Raw genomic sequence first — 16,966 nt, 5'->3', positions numbered from 1 at the left:
AGAACTTTTAAGATCTACTCTCTTAGCAACTAACTTTTATGAGCAATTAATTCACTCACAAGTATTTGGGTGAATATATACTTTAGTAGCTCTTGCACAGATTCCTGACAGAGAAATTGCTGAGGTGTAAATTTATGTGTAACTTTTTGTTTGTTTGTTTGTTTGTTTTTGCGGTACGCGGGCCTCTCACTGTGGCCTTTCCCATTGTGGAGCACAGGCTCCGGACGTGCAGGCCTAGTGGCCATGACTCATGGGCCCAGCTGCTCCACGGCATGTGGGATCTTCCTAGACAAGGGCACGAACCCGTGTCCCCTGCATCGGCAGGCGGACTCAAACACTGTGCCACAAGGGAAGCCCTATGTGTAACTTTTTAAGAAACTGCCAAACTCTTTTGCAAGGGAGCTGTGCCATTTTTCATTCACACTATCAATCTGTGAGAGTTCCTGTTTCTCACATTCTTGCCAACATTTGATATTGTCCATTTTCTTTATTATAGCTCTTCTAGTGGTTGTGAAATAATATCTCAATTCAATTTGCATTCTCATAAGAATAAAGATGTTGAGTATCTTCTCACATGTTTATTAACCATTTGTATGTCTTCCTTAATGAAATTTACCTTCATATATAGAGAATATTTTGAATTGTATTATTTATTTTCTTATTATTGAGTAGTGAGTGTTCTTTTCATATTCTGAATACAATTCTGTTATGATATATGTGACTTGCAAATATTTTCTCCTTGTGTTGCCTTGACTTTTCATTTTCTCAGTTAGTGACTCTTGGCTAGGAAAAGTTTTTATTTAATTAAGTCTAAATTATCAAATTTGTCTTTCACTTTATTAAGTCTAAGTTGTAATTTTATATATCATGGTTTTGTTATAATATCTAAAAATTCTCTATAACCAATAGTATAAAGATTTTCTCTTATGATTTATTAGATATTATTATCAATTTAGCTCATAATTTAGATCTATGATCCATTTGATTTTTTGCATGATGTGAGATAAGGATATGTTGTTTCATATATATGAATAACATGTTATTTTATATATATATGATTTTTTTACATGTTGATATATAATTGTCCAGGCAACATTTTTTTGAGAAGACTGTTCTTTTTTCCATTTAGTTGCCTTTTCCACTATTGTGGAAAAACAAGTGATCATAAACATTAGTTCACTTCTGGACTCTCAATTCCTTCTCATAAGCCTATATACTTATCCATATGCAATAACACACAGCCTGGATCAATGCTGATTGATAGTAAGTTTTGAAATTTGGCAGTCATCAAATTTTTCCTATTTTTAAAAATTTTCAGCCCATATAAAGTTTTGTATAAGCTAGTCAATTTCTTCAGAAAAGCCTCCTGGGATATTGACAGGGATTTCACTGAATCAATAGGTTAAACTGCGAAAAATTACCATCTCAAAACTATGGTGTTCCAGTCAATGAATATGCAATATCTCTCCATTTGTTTAGATATTCTTTCATCTCTCTCCCAATGTTGTATAGTTTTCAGTTAAAGTCTTGTATTTAATTAATTAAATTTATACCTAAGCATTTTATCCTTTTGATACTATTATAAAGGGAATTTTTTAAATTTAATTAATTTTTAATTAATTTTTGAAATTTTGTATCTAGTATATCAAAATACAATTAACTTTTGCATTTTATTTTGTATCCTGCAAGCTTTATAAAGTCAGTCGCAAGTCTGGTAGTTCTTTTTTTTTGCATTTCTTAGTATTTTCTACATAAGAGATTATGAAATCTGTTAATAAAGGTAGTTTTACTTCTTCCTTTTCAATCTGTATGTTTTTTTATCTATTTTCTCCCTATCCAAGTCTGCAACATCCTATACAACATTGACTCGATAGTGAAAGTGGATAACTCTGTGCTGTTCTTGTTCTTAGGGAAAAATCTGCCAGCACCACTTCATTAGGGTGATATTAACTGGACAATTGTCATAGATGCTTCTTATCAGGTCTAGAGAGTTTTGTTCTTTTCCTAACCTGTTTTAGAGTTTTTATAATGATTGTGTGTTGGATTTTGTCAAATGGTTTTTGTCCTGGTTTTATGTGGTTTTGTCCTTCATTCTAGTAACATTACTTTATTTTTAGATGTTAAACCAATCTTGCATTCTTGGAGAAAATTCTACGTTTTTAGAGTACAAAAACATGCTTTTTGTGTTTCTGGATTTGCTTTTCTCATATTTTGTTAGGGATTTTCAATGTATATTCATAAGTGGTTCTCTTACTTGTTTTTTGCCTGGTTTTGGTATAAAGGTAATATTGGCCTCATAAGATGTGTTCAAAAGTCTCCCCTTTCCTTCTATTTTTTGTACATTTCATAAGGATTATGATTAAATATTTGGCAAGTCTGTACCAATTTTCTATTTCTTCTTGAGACAATTTTAGTAATTTGTGTCTTTCCAGAAATTTGTCCATTTCATTTAAATAGTCTAATTTATTGGCATAATGGAGTCCATGGTATTTCCTTATAATCCTTTTAATTTTGAATGATCATTATTTATGTCCCCACTTTAAATTCTGGTTTTGTTAATTTGTGTCTTCCTTGTTTATTTCTTGGTCAGTCTGACTAAAGATATGTCAGTTTTGTTTTACTCAAAAAACAATGTTTTTTTCATCAGTTTTTCTTATCCATTTTAACAATTTCTCCTTAATCTTACCACTTCCTTTCTTTTGTGTGTTTTGGGTTCAGTTTCTCTTCTTTCTCTAGTTATTTAAGGTAGAAGCTTAGAATATTGATTTAAGACCCTTTACTTTTTTAATGTAGGAACTTAGAATGATAAAATTACCTGTAAACCTTATTTTAACTACATTTCATAAATTTTGATATGCTGTGTATGTTTGTATTCAATTGTAATTTTTTTCTTTGACTCGGGTTATTTTAGACATTTATTTAACTTCCAAATATTTGAAGTTTTCTCAGAATTTTTCTGCTGTCAATTTCTCATTTAATTCTGTTAACATTTGGAGAGTGTGTTATCATATAATTTTAATTCCTTCAGATTTATTGAGGCTGGTTTTGTGACCATGAACATCTATTTATATAATGTCTATCAACAGCAGAGCTGAGTACTCGAATGCTTGCACTGGATGCAACGTGAGAGTGGGAACTTCCTGAAAGTCTGTGCCCTAAGGAAGACATTTGTCTGCCTCTAGTCCTCACCCTGAGATCATGCGAAAAGAACAAATAAAGTGTTGATGTTAAGGTCCAAGGCTGGTAGCTCCACTGCAGCTTCCATGAGACCAGAATCAACGACTGTTTCGTTGCTGAGCTGAGGTGTTTGTCGGATTCTGTTTAGCACTTTTCCATTAGACACCTCCTACTGGTAATAAAAAAAGTACCCCAGGTTTTGGCCCGACATCCTTGCCATATCTGTTAAATCCTGGATTTCAAAAGCACAATTAACTCTTTTACTCCTTGTTGGGTGATTAAGAGGTCTTTGGACAATTCATATTTGCTGGGGAGAGCTGAAAACGGAAATATTTGACTTCCTACTAAAAATGGCACAGCTGGCCTCCAGAAATTATCTACTGAAGTTTAAAAAAAAAACATATTTGTACTTCAAGTTCATAAACCTTGTCAACCAATCACTATATAACCGAAGGCCAACAGTATACAACAGGTTCATATAAAACTCATTCATTATTATGTGAACAAGAGCATCAAGAAACATTTAACTACAGAGAATTAAGTTACTTAGCAAGAGCATACAAACCAAAACCAAAACCAAAAACAAAACAAAACAAAAAAACAAAACACTTAGAAGATATGCTGTTAATTGATTTGAAGTTTGAATCGTGTGCCAAATTCTAAAATATAAAGGTGTAATAGCAGTATAAAATGTTGAGTGACCACACCACTGGCATTATTATATTAAAATAACTCAACTTCTATTTTGAGCACATGAAGAAGAACGAACATGCATTTCTCAGTGGTGTGATATATTAACATATTATCCTATTAAATATTTGTAAGAAATAACATTTAATTATTTTTAAGGCATCAGTGTTAATTGGCTCCATGGTAAGAAAGTAGCTGAATGACCCTACCTCATATTTATATAATGTTTGGCATTTCCATAGCAGTTATATCCATATGATTTGATAAAATCCTTAAAGACAAACTTGGAATTTATAAAAGGCCATTATTATCAAGTTTTAGAGTTGAATTTTTTTAAGTAAAAAACTAATTTTGCTAGAGGTTGAGCAACTTGCAACATATCACACAGTTGGTTAATTAATGGCAGATTAATAATAAAAATATGTGAATTCCACCTAACCCTATTATAATTCACCACAACACATGCCCACTAGATCAGTTCTGTAAAAAAGGGTAGAAGATGCATATATTACTTCATAATTAACATTAGTCCAATATCCCCATTCTAGGATACATCATATGTAAAATATAAAAAGACATAAAAATAAATAAAATATTACTTTGGCTTCTTGTACAAACAAACAAGCAAACAAAATTTTCCCTATTTATAAATATGTCTTTGTGGATACTTGTAGTGGCAGTTTCCAAGGTAATCCACAGGATAAAGTAGTGAACAGTGAAATGGGCATTTTTCAGCACTTATTTTGAAATAATTCACATCAAGTTGCAAAGATAGTACCAAGAAGTGTTGGGTACAGATACATCTTATAGAACTATAATATAGTATCAAAACTAACCAATCAACATTAGTACAATGTGTGGATATGGTTCTATGTCATTTATCACATGTGTAGATTCAGGTAACCACCACCTCCTTCAAGATACAGAATTATTTCATCACCACAAAGATTTCCCTTATGCTGCTCCTTCATAGTCTCACTTGCCCTTAGTTGCCCTGCTATTTTTAGCTACTGGCAAACATTAATTTTTTCTCCATCTCTATAGTTTTGTCATTTCAATCATATTATGTAAGTAGAGACATATAACATGTGGCTTTTTGAAATTGGCTTTTATTTTTCTACTTATAATGCCCTTCAGAGACTCTTAGTTCTATGGACTTAGCTTTCCCATTGGAAATTTAAAACAAACACTTATACAAATTTGGTGTGAAGTAGCAGAGGATGAGGGCACACAACCAAAGTGGGCAGAAGTGACCCAGGAGATACTGAGGAAGTAGTCAGCAGCCAGATTACCAGCTGACATCTTGTTAAAGACAGCCACAATTTTTGGAACTATGTGGTGGAGACAGTAAAGCTCATCTGTTATTCTAAAGGCTTCGAAGCCATCTTTATATGCCACACGTGTTCTAGCCAATGAACTCCTAATAGAAACTCTGGGTGTTCAGTCCAGGTCAAAGCCTTTCCATCTCTCATCCTTTTTGCTCTAGCCACTTGGAAGCCACATGTTCCATTTGGTGACTCTAAAATATCCCAGAAGCTTGGATTCCTGAGTCACTACTTGGGAAAGGTCTACCCTGCAGAGACAATGGATTTCCAATGACTTGGCATGAAAAAATCATTGGGTTAAGGTGTATTTGTTGAGTTAATGTAATCTAGCCTAGCATGACAACTACAGAATATTTTACCAAAACTGGGATTTTGCCATTATGGGAACTTCAAACTTGTGGTATTGGTTTAATGAGTGGTGGGCAGCAAAGAAATGTGAAAGGCTGAAAAGGTGATGACCATCATTACAAAGTATCACCTGATGTAATTTGAGAGGACTTGAAATGCCTACTTATTCAAGAGGTATTGCAGAAGAAGTTGGAAAACACAAAACTTAATAGAATGATTCAGTTGCTATTAACTGCTTTTGATAAGATAATAAATGAAAAATATACACTAGAGACTACTTGCATGCAAATAAAAGAATGAAAATATTGGGGAGCAATATTAAGAATAAAAATGAACTATGACTATTTGTGGGCACGTTTTGGTACAGCCTAGAATAAACTGGTTCTATTTCTTCAATGTATTAAAGTGTTTGCATGAGTCCCTATGTGAAAATAACCCCCTTTATAGCAAAATATGGAGCATTAAAAAAAAAAACTGTTCAATGTAAAAAGAATTACTGGAGGGTAAATGCAAAAGTGGGTGATGCATCTTTTCATTTTAGTCTTAGCAAAATACATATACAGCCATGTACATATAACACACATAACACAAATAATTTAAACTAAGACATTAAGTAGCAATCTTATTATATCAATCTAAGTAAATTTTACTTTAATGGAGATCATAATGGGGTTTCTATAAAGCAAACTATCTCCACTATCCTAATAAGGTGCATATATCCATAAAAATCACAATAAATGGAAGATCATTTTAGATGGCCATGTTTTATCATGATTTCAGTAAGTTCTTTTGGTCAGTCCTCTTATGGAGTGTCAAAAGTTTCTAAAGCAATTCTATATAAAATAATGCACAGCAGTTAGTTGAACATTTTAGTCATGTAAATTCATTTTAGTCTACTTTCATGTAAGAACGAAGCTATTATACTCTAAGGATAGGCAAGAAAACTGAAGAAAGACAGCTAACTTGTTGACTCCTGTTTATTACAGCTTTAAGACTTTGTCAAGATGAAGAACTGCTTCAAAATAAGAAAGGATATTTGATGCAAATATTTAATATTCATACATGTTAAAAGTCATTGTGTAAAAGGTTGATATTTAGGTGTTTCAGATAAATGAAAAGAACTATTTAAGTTATTAATTTTATGCATGCTTTAACAAATACCATTTAAGTACCCTTACTCTCATGTTATTAATTCAGTTTCAACCATTCATCGCATGAAATTTTAACAGTTAAACATATTAATTTTAAGTTCCGAAAGTGTGGCTCTCACCACACTGCTGTTCTACTCAGAATCCCAGAATTGAACCCACAACCTATTGCAAGGACCTGAATACTTAATATTTTCCTTTACAGCAAATATCTGCATTATTTTGGACTAAAATCCAATCAGTAATTATTTTAGACTTTGAGGGTCATAACATCTCTTAAACCACTGAATTCTGCTGTTGTATCATGGAAGCAGGTATAGACTATTTGCACATGCCTGAGAATGACTGTGTCCTTTTGCTTTAATTTCTTTGATAAAAATGCACAGTTCTTTAAAGCATTTTATTAGTATTAATTTAGCAATTTTATAGTGTAGACTTTGTCATTATCCCATTATTGTACACTGAATGTTTATGCCTCACAAATTCATATGTTGAAACACATTAATTAAATTAATTAATTCATTAATTTAATTCATGTTAATTAATTGATTAAATCTATTTAATTCATTTTAATTTAAATTATTTAAGTTAACCTAAATTTTCATTTATTCATTTAATTTATTTTCTAGTAGAGAAACTACCTTTCCAATTAGATAACTGCTTTTGAGCAACAAAAAATTGATATTAATAAAAAGGAAAGGAAACAATATCTGCCACTATTTCTAAAAGTGTCTACCTCAAGGTCACAATTAGTGTATCTCCAATTAGGTAGGAGAGTAAAGGCTTTATAAATCTAATTCCATTTTAATGTTTAATCAAAGCCTTAAAGATTTGAACAGAGATCTTTTTAATCTCTGAATGAATGCACTTCAACACACAAGTAACAGACAAACTTAGACGTTTCTCTGAGAAACTGAGAAAACAGAGAAATGAAATGACACATGTGAAGAGTCAGTATTTCAAAGGGAGAGTTAAAAAATAGGGCAATCACCAGTCTGGAGCAGAGATACTGCTAGAAGGAAAATACAATAGAAGTCTACAAATCATGATTCATAAAATGAGATTTTTTTAAAAAGAAAAATTCAAGCCAACATTTTAGTAATTCTTAATAAAAGTGAGAGAATATGTCTACTCGATATTAAGAATATGAAAACGGTTATACATGTATATTGATTATATGTATTGAAAGGATAATAAAGTATAATAAAATAGTTAACAATTCTATGTTAGGAAAAACTGAAAACTGAAAAACCTATCTACCAAAATCATCACAGATGGATACAGAATTGCTGAATATACCAATAACATAATATATAATCTGTAAAGAAAATAATCAGAGAATTATCTTAAAGGACACCTAGCCTGAACTTTCTGAATTTTTAAAGTCTGTCAAACTTGTAGAATTAGATTCATTATGTTCTAGAACAGCCCTGTTCAAAGAAATGTCAAATGAAATTTGAAATTTTCTAGTAACCACACTTAAAAATATAACAAAGCAAGTGAAATTAATTTTAATAATACACTTAATTTACCCCAATAAATCCTAAATACAATTATTTCAACCATCATCCGAATAAGGTATTAACAACGTCATATTTTACATTTTTTATACTGCACCTTTGAAAACTAAAGTGGAAAAGTGTGTCCTTTGCACTTATTGCCATAGGTGGCTTGTGTCTCTCATTAGATAACACATTTCTAGAGCACAGAAAAAAATGTGAATCTTCCAATCTCATCTCACAAAGCTATTCTGAACTTGAAGGCAAATACCTTATGGAGCACAGCATTAAATTTCAGTTGCGTGCCTAAAGATGGAAGAATCTTAAGTGAAATATGAACAATTAAACTTCATTATTATTGAAAAGTAGTAGTAATAAAATACAACCGAGTTAGGTCTTTTTTAAGATTGAAAATGTTTAGAAAATCTATGAATATAATATCACATCAATAGAAATAAGATCCTATAAATCTGAGGGACATTGAAGTTAAATGGCTCTATGAATGGTCATTTCAATAAATTTTGTGGAAATAATTATATATTCTCATACACACACACACACACACACACACACACAAAACCTCCTAACCCTTATCTCTGCATCTCATAAAAATAGCCATCAATCTAATCAGATTTTTTTTTTTTTTTTTGTCCACACCATGCAGCGTGTGGGATCTCAGTACCCTGACCAGGGATTGAAACTGAACCCCGGCAGTGAAAGTGCCAAATCCTTACCACTAGACCACCAAGGAACTCTCAGATTGTATATTTAAATGTGAAAGGTAAAACAATAAAAACTATGGAAAATAAGATTTCTCAGACACAGTGGAATTAATTAAATTTTCATTAAAAATAAGAACATCTATTAATTCAAAGACACCATTTAAAGATTGGAAACTGAGTAAGAGAATGGGAAAAAAAAAACACTTTTAACACTGATAACTAGCAAATTCAGAGTATATTAGAAATTACTACAAATGAATAAAAATATGTAAATTATACATATGTGTATATATTATGATTATATGTTACAAAAACTCTCTAGATACACATACATATATGTATATACATAAAACAATCAAAAAGAACTTAAATAGGTTTTTCACACAAAAAAATCTAATTACCAATAAAGATTCACAACACCCACTCTTATTAGTTGATATAGATATAAAAATTAAACCAAAATAATGCACTGCTATGTATTTGCAAGAGTGGCTGTAATAAAATTGGGTGACCTGCAGAGTGATGTGTGCTTGTATACAAAAGGGAAATTTCATACATGCTAATAGGAGTGTAAGTTAGCACAATCCCTTTGGAAATGATGTTTTATTAATTACCAACACTTAACAAATATATAAAACATGACTGCAAAGTATATAGAGTGTATACACACTATATATAGTGTATACATATATATATAGTATGTATACATATACACACATATATAGGTATATATATATATATATATATATACACACACATACATATACATACATATATACATATACATATATATGTATATATACATATACATATACATATATATTCTTATAAAGAAGCCACAAGACATTAGTGAAGGAATGCTTATACTGGAATCATTCATAAGCATCTCAAGTTAGAAATTGTCTAAATAATGACCATATACAATTAAAAAGCATACAATCATACATTTATCTAAATGTAAACTCTCACAAACCACATGAAAATAAAAGGTTAGACAGAATAGAGAACATAGTGAAAAATTCCATCCGTATAAAGACCAAATGAAGGAAAAGAAAACTAAATTGTAAACATTCAGGAGAGTCTCTATCTTTGGGAGTATAGGGTGGGGGATTATTAGTGGGAAGGGGTGTGAAGAGAGCTCCTGGGTTGTTGGGAATATTTTAGTTCTCGGTCCATGTCCTAGTTATGTGGGATTTTACTTTGTGAGAACTTTGTCTTCATAACATTACATGCAATTAAAAAAAATATGTAATTAAAAGTACATGTGCAAAATTGAAAGGAAAATAACTGATTAAAAATAACTTCTATTATATGTGACAGGAAGATGTTCTTTCTTGTTTCTAGGTGTTTGCTTGTGTTATTGGTAATCAAATGTTAGCCATGCTCAAAATCACTGGAGGTTTTGTGAGTACAGATTGCTGGACCTCGTTTCCAAAGCTCGTGATTCAGTGGGCCTGCGTCTGATGCCCAAAGTTGCGAATTTTCATTTCCAGTTACTTCCCAGGTGCTGCTATTGATGCTGGACTCCACATTATCAAGCATTGACTTTTGTTTTCTCTTTGAACTAGACTTCCCTCCACCCTTATAGTCACCCAACTGATTCACCCTTGCATTCATCCAGGCCCAGACAAGTCACGAAATATGTTTACCTGTCCCCAAACATGACCCTAACCTTCTGTGCTTCCATAGTACTTTCCTTAGAAATTGGCCTATCCATTTTATCTCTGTGTCTAGTTTTTTTAATTTCTCCACTATTCCTTGGGGTTTATTTTAATCCCTAGAATTATTTTTCTTTTGTCTGTTGTATAAATAAATCCCATCAATTTCCTGCATGGTTTCAAATTTTTCTTTTGGTTTCTGGTGCTTCTTTTCTTCAGTTTTCCCAATTTCAGTCAAATTTAAGTCCAGATTTCTTAGGGCTCCCTTCCTCCTGTATACATAATATGTAATGAACTGATGAAACTTGTGCCCTGGCAGCCTCCCACACTACTAACCCAAACCGAGATTGCAAAGGTTTTTCTTATATTTAAAATCTCACTTGCCTCCTTACTGACTGGGGGCACCATTCCTCTCAGTAAATTGCCAGAAAATTAATAATCCATTGCGCCCTGCAATGATTTTATTTCTATTTTCCTTCTCCCTTTTTCTCATCTAACCTTGCTCTTAAGATTTATCTAATGATCTCAGTTTTTCTTTATTCTAGCTTTACTTTCCACAAAAACACTTTCACAGAAAATAAATACTTCTCCTGTGCTCTTCACCCTATGCTTTCAGAACCAAAACTTCCTTTGTCATGTCCTTTCCCATCTTCTTTTTGGGCCACAAAAACCTGTTTTTAATATACAATGTTAAATAAACACAATCATCCTGTTGTACTTGAAAGCTATGTTTCTATGTTTTAATCAACAGTCTCTTTTATATTTCATCATATCCATCTATTTTTATGAATCAGTACACAATTACAATTTTTAGAGGAGACGCTTTAGGGAATATATCTCAATTCTATAAATGCTTTGGAATTTTGTTTCTATCACAGAAATATTCAAATACTTTGATATTCAGATGATGTGTTATGCATTAATTTAGGTGTGTATAGATAATTGATCCATCACATCTGTCTGAACATTGCAGAAATATTATGTCTTCAACTGCTCTCTGCCTTTCCAACTTTAAATGCATATAAATTCCTCTACATTATGGGAGGGAGACACAGAGGGAGGAGGTATGGGGATATACGTATATGTATAGCTGTTTCACTTTGTTATAAAGCAGGAACTAACACACCATTGTAAAGAAATTATACTTCAATAAATATGTTAAAAAATCCTCTACATTTTCTGCTAAAATGTAATTCATGCCAGGAAGGTAAACCATAAATAAACTTATAGGTTGTTTTTTTCTTCTTTGTTGTCTCTATATCTAAGAGTGTTTTTCTAAACGTTTATAAACAAAGAAAATCGAATGGCTAATGTCATTTAATGTGCATTTCGGTTACAAAGCTCTGCTTTGACCAATCATCTTGGTCAGTTGCAAAGCCTTTAATTTTATAAATATATGTTTGATTACAATGGTAGTGCTTAATAATGTGGTTACTTATTCTTTCAAAAGGGTGGGGAAACATTCTTTTTATCTATGAGTAATGAATGAAAATTTTACATTTAAAAAGCCTTGAATTGCAAACTAATTCGGCCATATATATGTTCTCTGTAACCAGTGAGGACAATTGCATAGCTAATTTTAAATATACTCAATAAATGTACCTAAGTAAAACAAGTAAAATTTTGAAATGTGATTTCTGGTTCAAAATTGTGTCCTCCATAGATATCTTTCTTTGTCTGTTGGGAGCATATTAAAACAATAGCAATAATTTTCTCATATTAATGAATACCAAAAACCAATAGAACCATGAAAGCAAAGAGACCGAGTAGGTAATTGAAGTATTTTTGCTTTTCTGTAATTGTTGAGGGGAATATTTCTGCCTTTTAACAGATGATAAGCTTCACTAGTAGTCTGTGTGTTTTATTAGACACAGAAACCACAACTAAAGTGTCTAAACCAAATTTGGTATGCTATGATTTCTTCTCATGTGACTTTCCCTCTTCCATAAAAAGTTTGAAAAATGAACAGAGGCCAAAAGACTCTTTTATAAAATGTTGGCCTTTAAAGGTTCATAAAATGCTGGCATTGATGGGCAAATGTTTATAGTTCATGGTTAGGGACTGTACTTATACTACTTTTTTAGTCTTCACCAAATCTGTTTATGGATATGACTGGTCCCAGCAAGTTTTGGAACACTTGAGCCTTATGACAATACAATTTTCTTTCTGGAATACTAATGGCAGAGATGTAATATTTTTTATGACTATATTTACCCACCAAACTCAAGTTCATAAAGCAAACTAGTGATTATAATACAAAGACTTCTAAATAAATCAGAATAAACAGAAGTTCTATTTTATTTTTAACATTATTATTACTATTTTAAATTTTTCCTCCTTGTGTTAAAACAAATTGCTATTTATTTGGCTGGCTATTAAATAAAATACAGAAATAACCTTGTATTTAGTGGCTATTACATATGGAAGTAAATTAATAGTTAAATAAATTACATTCTTCTAAATGTTAAAATAACGTGGAAAAAATGATTGCCCTACTCTGGATCACAGGCAATGTGATAAAATGACTGTAGATTGAGCAGATCAATTCTCCCATTCCATACTCACTGAAGCACGTTTTTCTGAGGGGCCTGTCCTGCTGTCACCCTCACTTTTTATCTTTTTTTTTTATAATGATAGCCATCTTAACAGGTGTGAGGTGATATCTCACTGAGGTTTTCATTTGCATTCCCTGATGATTAACGATGTTGAATACTTTTTCATTTATGTATTGGTCATTTGTTTGTCTTCTTTGGAGAAATGTCTATTCAGGTCCTTTGCTCATTTTTTAAATTGGGTTATTTTGTTGTTGTTGTTGCTAAGAGTTGTAGAAGTCTCTTATTTATATATTTTACTACTAACCCCTTATCAGATACAGGGTTTGCAAATTTTCTCAGATACCATATTTTTTTTTATTAGTTTCTGCTTTATAACAAAGTGAATCAGTCATACATACACATCTGTTCCCACATCCCTTCCCTATTGCGTCTCCCTCCCTCCCACCCTCCCCATCCCACCCCTCCAGGCGGTCACAAAGCACCGAGCTGATCTCCCTGTGCTCTGCGGCTGCTTCCCACTATCTATCTACCTTACGTTTGGTAGTGTATATATGTCCATGCCTCTCTTTCGCTTTGTCACAGCTTACCCTTCACCCTCCCCATATCTTCAAGTCCGTTCTCAAGTAGGTCTGTGTCTTTATTCCCGTTTTACCCCTAGGTTCTTCATGACAATTTTTTTTTTTAATTCCATATATATGTGTTAGCATACGGTATTTGTCTTTCTCTTTCTGACTTACTTCACTCTGTATGACAGACTCTAGGTCTATCCACCTCATTACAAATAGCTCAGTTTCGTTCCTTTTTATGGCTGAGTAATATTCCATTGTATATATGTGCCACATCTTTTTTATCCATTCATCCGATGATGGACACTTAGGTTGTTTCCAGCTCCGGGCTATTGTGAATAGAGCTGCAATGAACATTTTGGTACATGTCTCTTTTTGAATTATGGTTTTCTCAGGGTATATGCTTAGTAGTGGGATTGCTGGGTCATATGGTAGTTCTATTTTTAGTTTTTTAAGGAACCTCCATACCGTTCTCCATAGTGGCTGTACCAATTCACATTCCCACCAGCAGTGCAAGAGTGTTCCCTTTTCTCCACACCCTCTCCAGCATTTATTGTTTCTAGATTTCTTGATGATGGCCATTCTGACTGGTGTGAGATGATATCTCATTGTAGTTTTGATTTGCATTTCTCTAATGATTAATGATGTTGAGCATTCTTTCATGTTTTTGTTGGCAGTCTGTATATCTTCTTTGGAGAAATGCCTATTTAAGTCTTCTGCCCATTTTTGGATTGGGTTGTTTGTTTTTTTGCTATTGAGCTGCATGAGCTGTTTATAAATTTTGGAGATTAATCCTTTGTCAGTTGCTTCATTTGCAAATATTTTCTCCCATTCTGAGGGTTGTCTTTTGGTCTTGTTTATGGTTTCCTTTGCTGTGCAAAAGCTTTGAAGTAACATTAGGTCCCATTTGTTTATCTTTGTTTTTAGTTCCATTTCTCTAGGAGGTGGGTCCAAAAGGATCTTGCTGTGATTTATGTCATAGAGTGTTCTACCTATGTTTTCCTCTAAGAGTTTGATAGTTTCTGACCTTACATTTAGGTCTTTAATCCATTTTGAGCTTATTTTTGTGTATGGTGTTAGGGAATGATCTAATCTCATATTTTTACATGTCCCTGTCCAGTTTTCCCAGCACCACTTATTGAAGAGGCTGTCCTTTCTCCACTGTACATTCCTGCCTCCTTTATCAAAGATAAGTTGGCCATATGTGCGTGGGTTTATCTCTGGGCTTTCTATCCTGATCCACTGATCTATCTTTCTGTTTTTATGCCAGTACCACACTGTCTTAATTACTGTAGCTTTGTAGTATAGTCTGAAGTCAGGGAGCCTGATTCCTCCAGCTCCGTTTTTCGTTCTCAAGATTGCTTTGGCTATTCGGGGTCTTTTGTTTTTCCAAACAAATTTTGAAATTTTTTGTTCTAGTTCTGTGAAAAATGCCAGTGGTAGTTTGATAGGGATTGCATTGAATCTGTAGATTACTTTGGGTAGTAGAGTCATTTTCACAATATTGATTCTTCCAATCCAGGAGCATGGTATATCTCTCCATCTATTTGTATCCTCTTTAATTTCTTTCATCAGTGTCTTATAATTTTCTGCATACAGGTCTTTTGTCTCCTTAGGTAGGTTTATTCCTAGATATTTTATTCTTTTTGTTGCAATGGTAAATGGGAGTGTTTTCTTGATTTCACTTTCAGATTTTTCATCATTAGTGTACAGGAATGCCAGAGATTTCTGTGCATTAATTTTGTATCCTGCTACTTTACCAAATTCATTGATTAGCTCTAGTAGTTTTTTGGTAGCATCTTTAGGATTCTCTCTGTATAGTATCATGTCATCTGCAAACAGTGACAGCTTTACTTCTTCTTTTCCAATTTGGATTCCATTTATTTCCTTTTCTTCTCTGATTGCTGTCGCTAAAACTTCCAAAACTAGGTTGAATAAGAGTGGTGAGAGTGGGCAGCCTTGTCTTGTTCCTGATCGTAGTGGAAATGGTTTCAGTTTTTCACCATTGAGGACAATGTTGGCTGTGGGTTTGTCATATATGGCCTTTATTATGTTGAGGAAAGTTCCCTCTATGCCTACTTTCTGCAGGGTTTTTATCATAAATGGGTGTTGAATTTTGTCGAAAGCTTTCTCTGTATCTATTGAGATGATCATATGGTTTTTCTCCTTCAACTTGTTAATATGGTGTATCACATTGATTGATTTGCGTATATTGAAGAATCCTTGCATTCCTGGGATAAACCCCACTTGATCATGGTGTATGATCCTTTTAATGTGCTGTTGGATTCTGTTTGCTAGTATTTTGTTGAGGATTTTTGCATCTATGTTCATCAGTGATATTGGCCTCTAGTTTTCTTTCTTTGTGACATCCTTGCCTGGTTTTGGTATCAAGGTGATGGTGGCCTCGTAGAATGAGTTTGGGAGTGTTCCTTCCTCTGATATTGTTTGGAAGAGTTTGAGAAGGATGGGTGTTAGCTCTTCTCTAAATGTTTGATAGAATTCGCCTGTGAAGCCATCTGGTCCTGGGCTTTTGTTTGATGGAAGATTTTTAATCACAGTTTCAATTTCCGTGCTTGTGATTGGTCTATTCATATTTTCTATTTCTTCCTGAGTCAGTCTTGGTAGGTTGTGCATTTCTAAGAATTTGTCCATTTCTTCCAGGTTGTCCATTTTATTGGCATAGAGTTGCTTATAGTAATCTCTCGTGATCTTTTGTATTTCTGCAGTGTCAGTTGTTACTTCTTTTTCATTTCTAATTCTATTGATTTGAGTCTTCTCCCTTTTTTTCTTGATGAGTCTGGCTAATGGTTTGTCAATTTTGTTTATCTTCTCAAAGAACCAGCTTTTAGTTTTATTGATCTTTGCTTTTGTTTCCTTCATTTCTTTTTCATTTATTTCTGCTCTGATCTTTATGATTTCTTTCCTTCTGCTAACTTTGGGGGTTTTTTGTTCTTCTTTCTCTAATTGCTTTAGGTGCAGCGTCAGGTTGTTTACTCGAAATGTTTCCTGTTTCTTAAGGTGGGATTGTATTGCTATAAACTTCCCCCTTAGAACTGCTTTTGCTGCGTCCCATAGGTTTTGGGCCGTCGTGTCTCCATTGTCATTTGTTTCTAGGTATTTTTTGATTTCCTCTTTGATTTCTTCAGTGATCACTTCGTTATTGAGTAGTGTATTGTTTAGCCTCCATGTGTTTGTATTTTTTACAGATCTTTTCCTGTAATTGATGTCTAGTCTCATAGCATTGTGGTCGGAAAAGATACTTGATACAATTTCAAGTT

General features: G+C 32.9%; 1 protein-coding gene across 1 annotated transcript in view; it reads right to left on the bottom strand.

Annotated features, from left to right (window-relative positions):
- Positions 1-16,966, bottom strand: part of EYS (eyes shut homolog) — a gene marked incomplete at both ends in the record, with an annotated part of 159,831 nt that overhangs the window by 59,546 nt on the left and 83,319 nt on the right. The window lies entirely within an intron of this gene.

The sequence above is a fragment of the Hyperoodon ampullatus genome, assembly GCF_949752795.1.
Source record: "Hyperoodon ampullatus genome assembly, chromosome: 12".
Lineage (NCBI taxonomy): Eukaryota > Metazoa > Chordata > Mammalia > Artiodactyla > Ziphiidae > Hyperoodon > Hyperoodon ampullatus.
The sequence above is the reverse complement of the archived record's forward strand: the minus strand, read 5'-3'. Positions and strand labels throughout refer to the sequence as shown.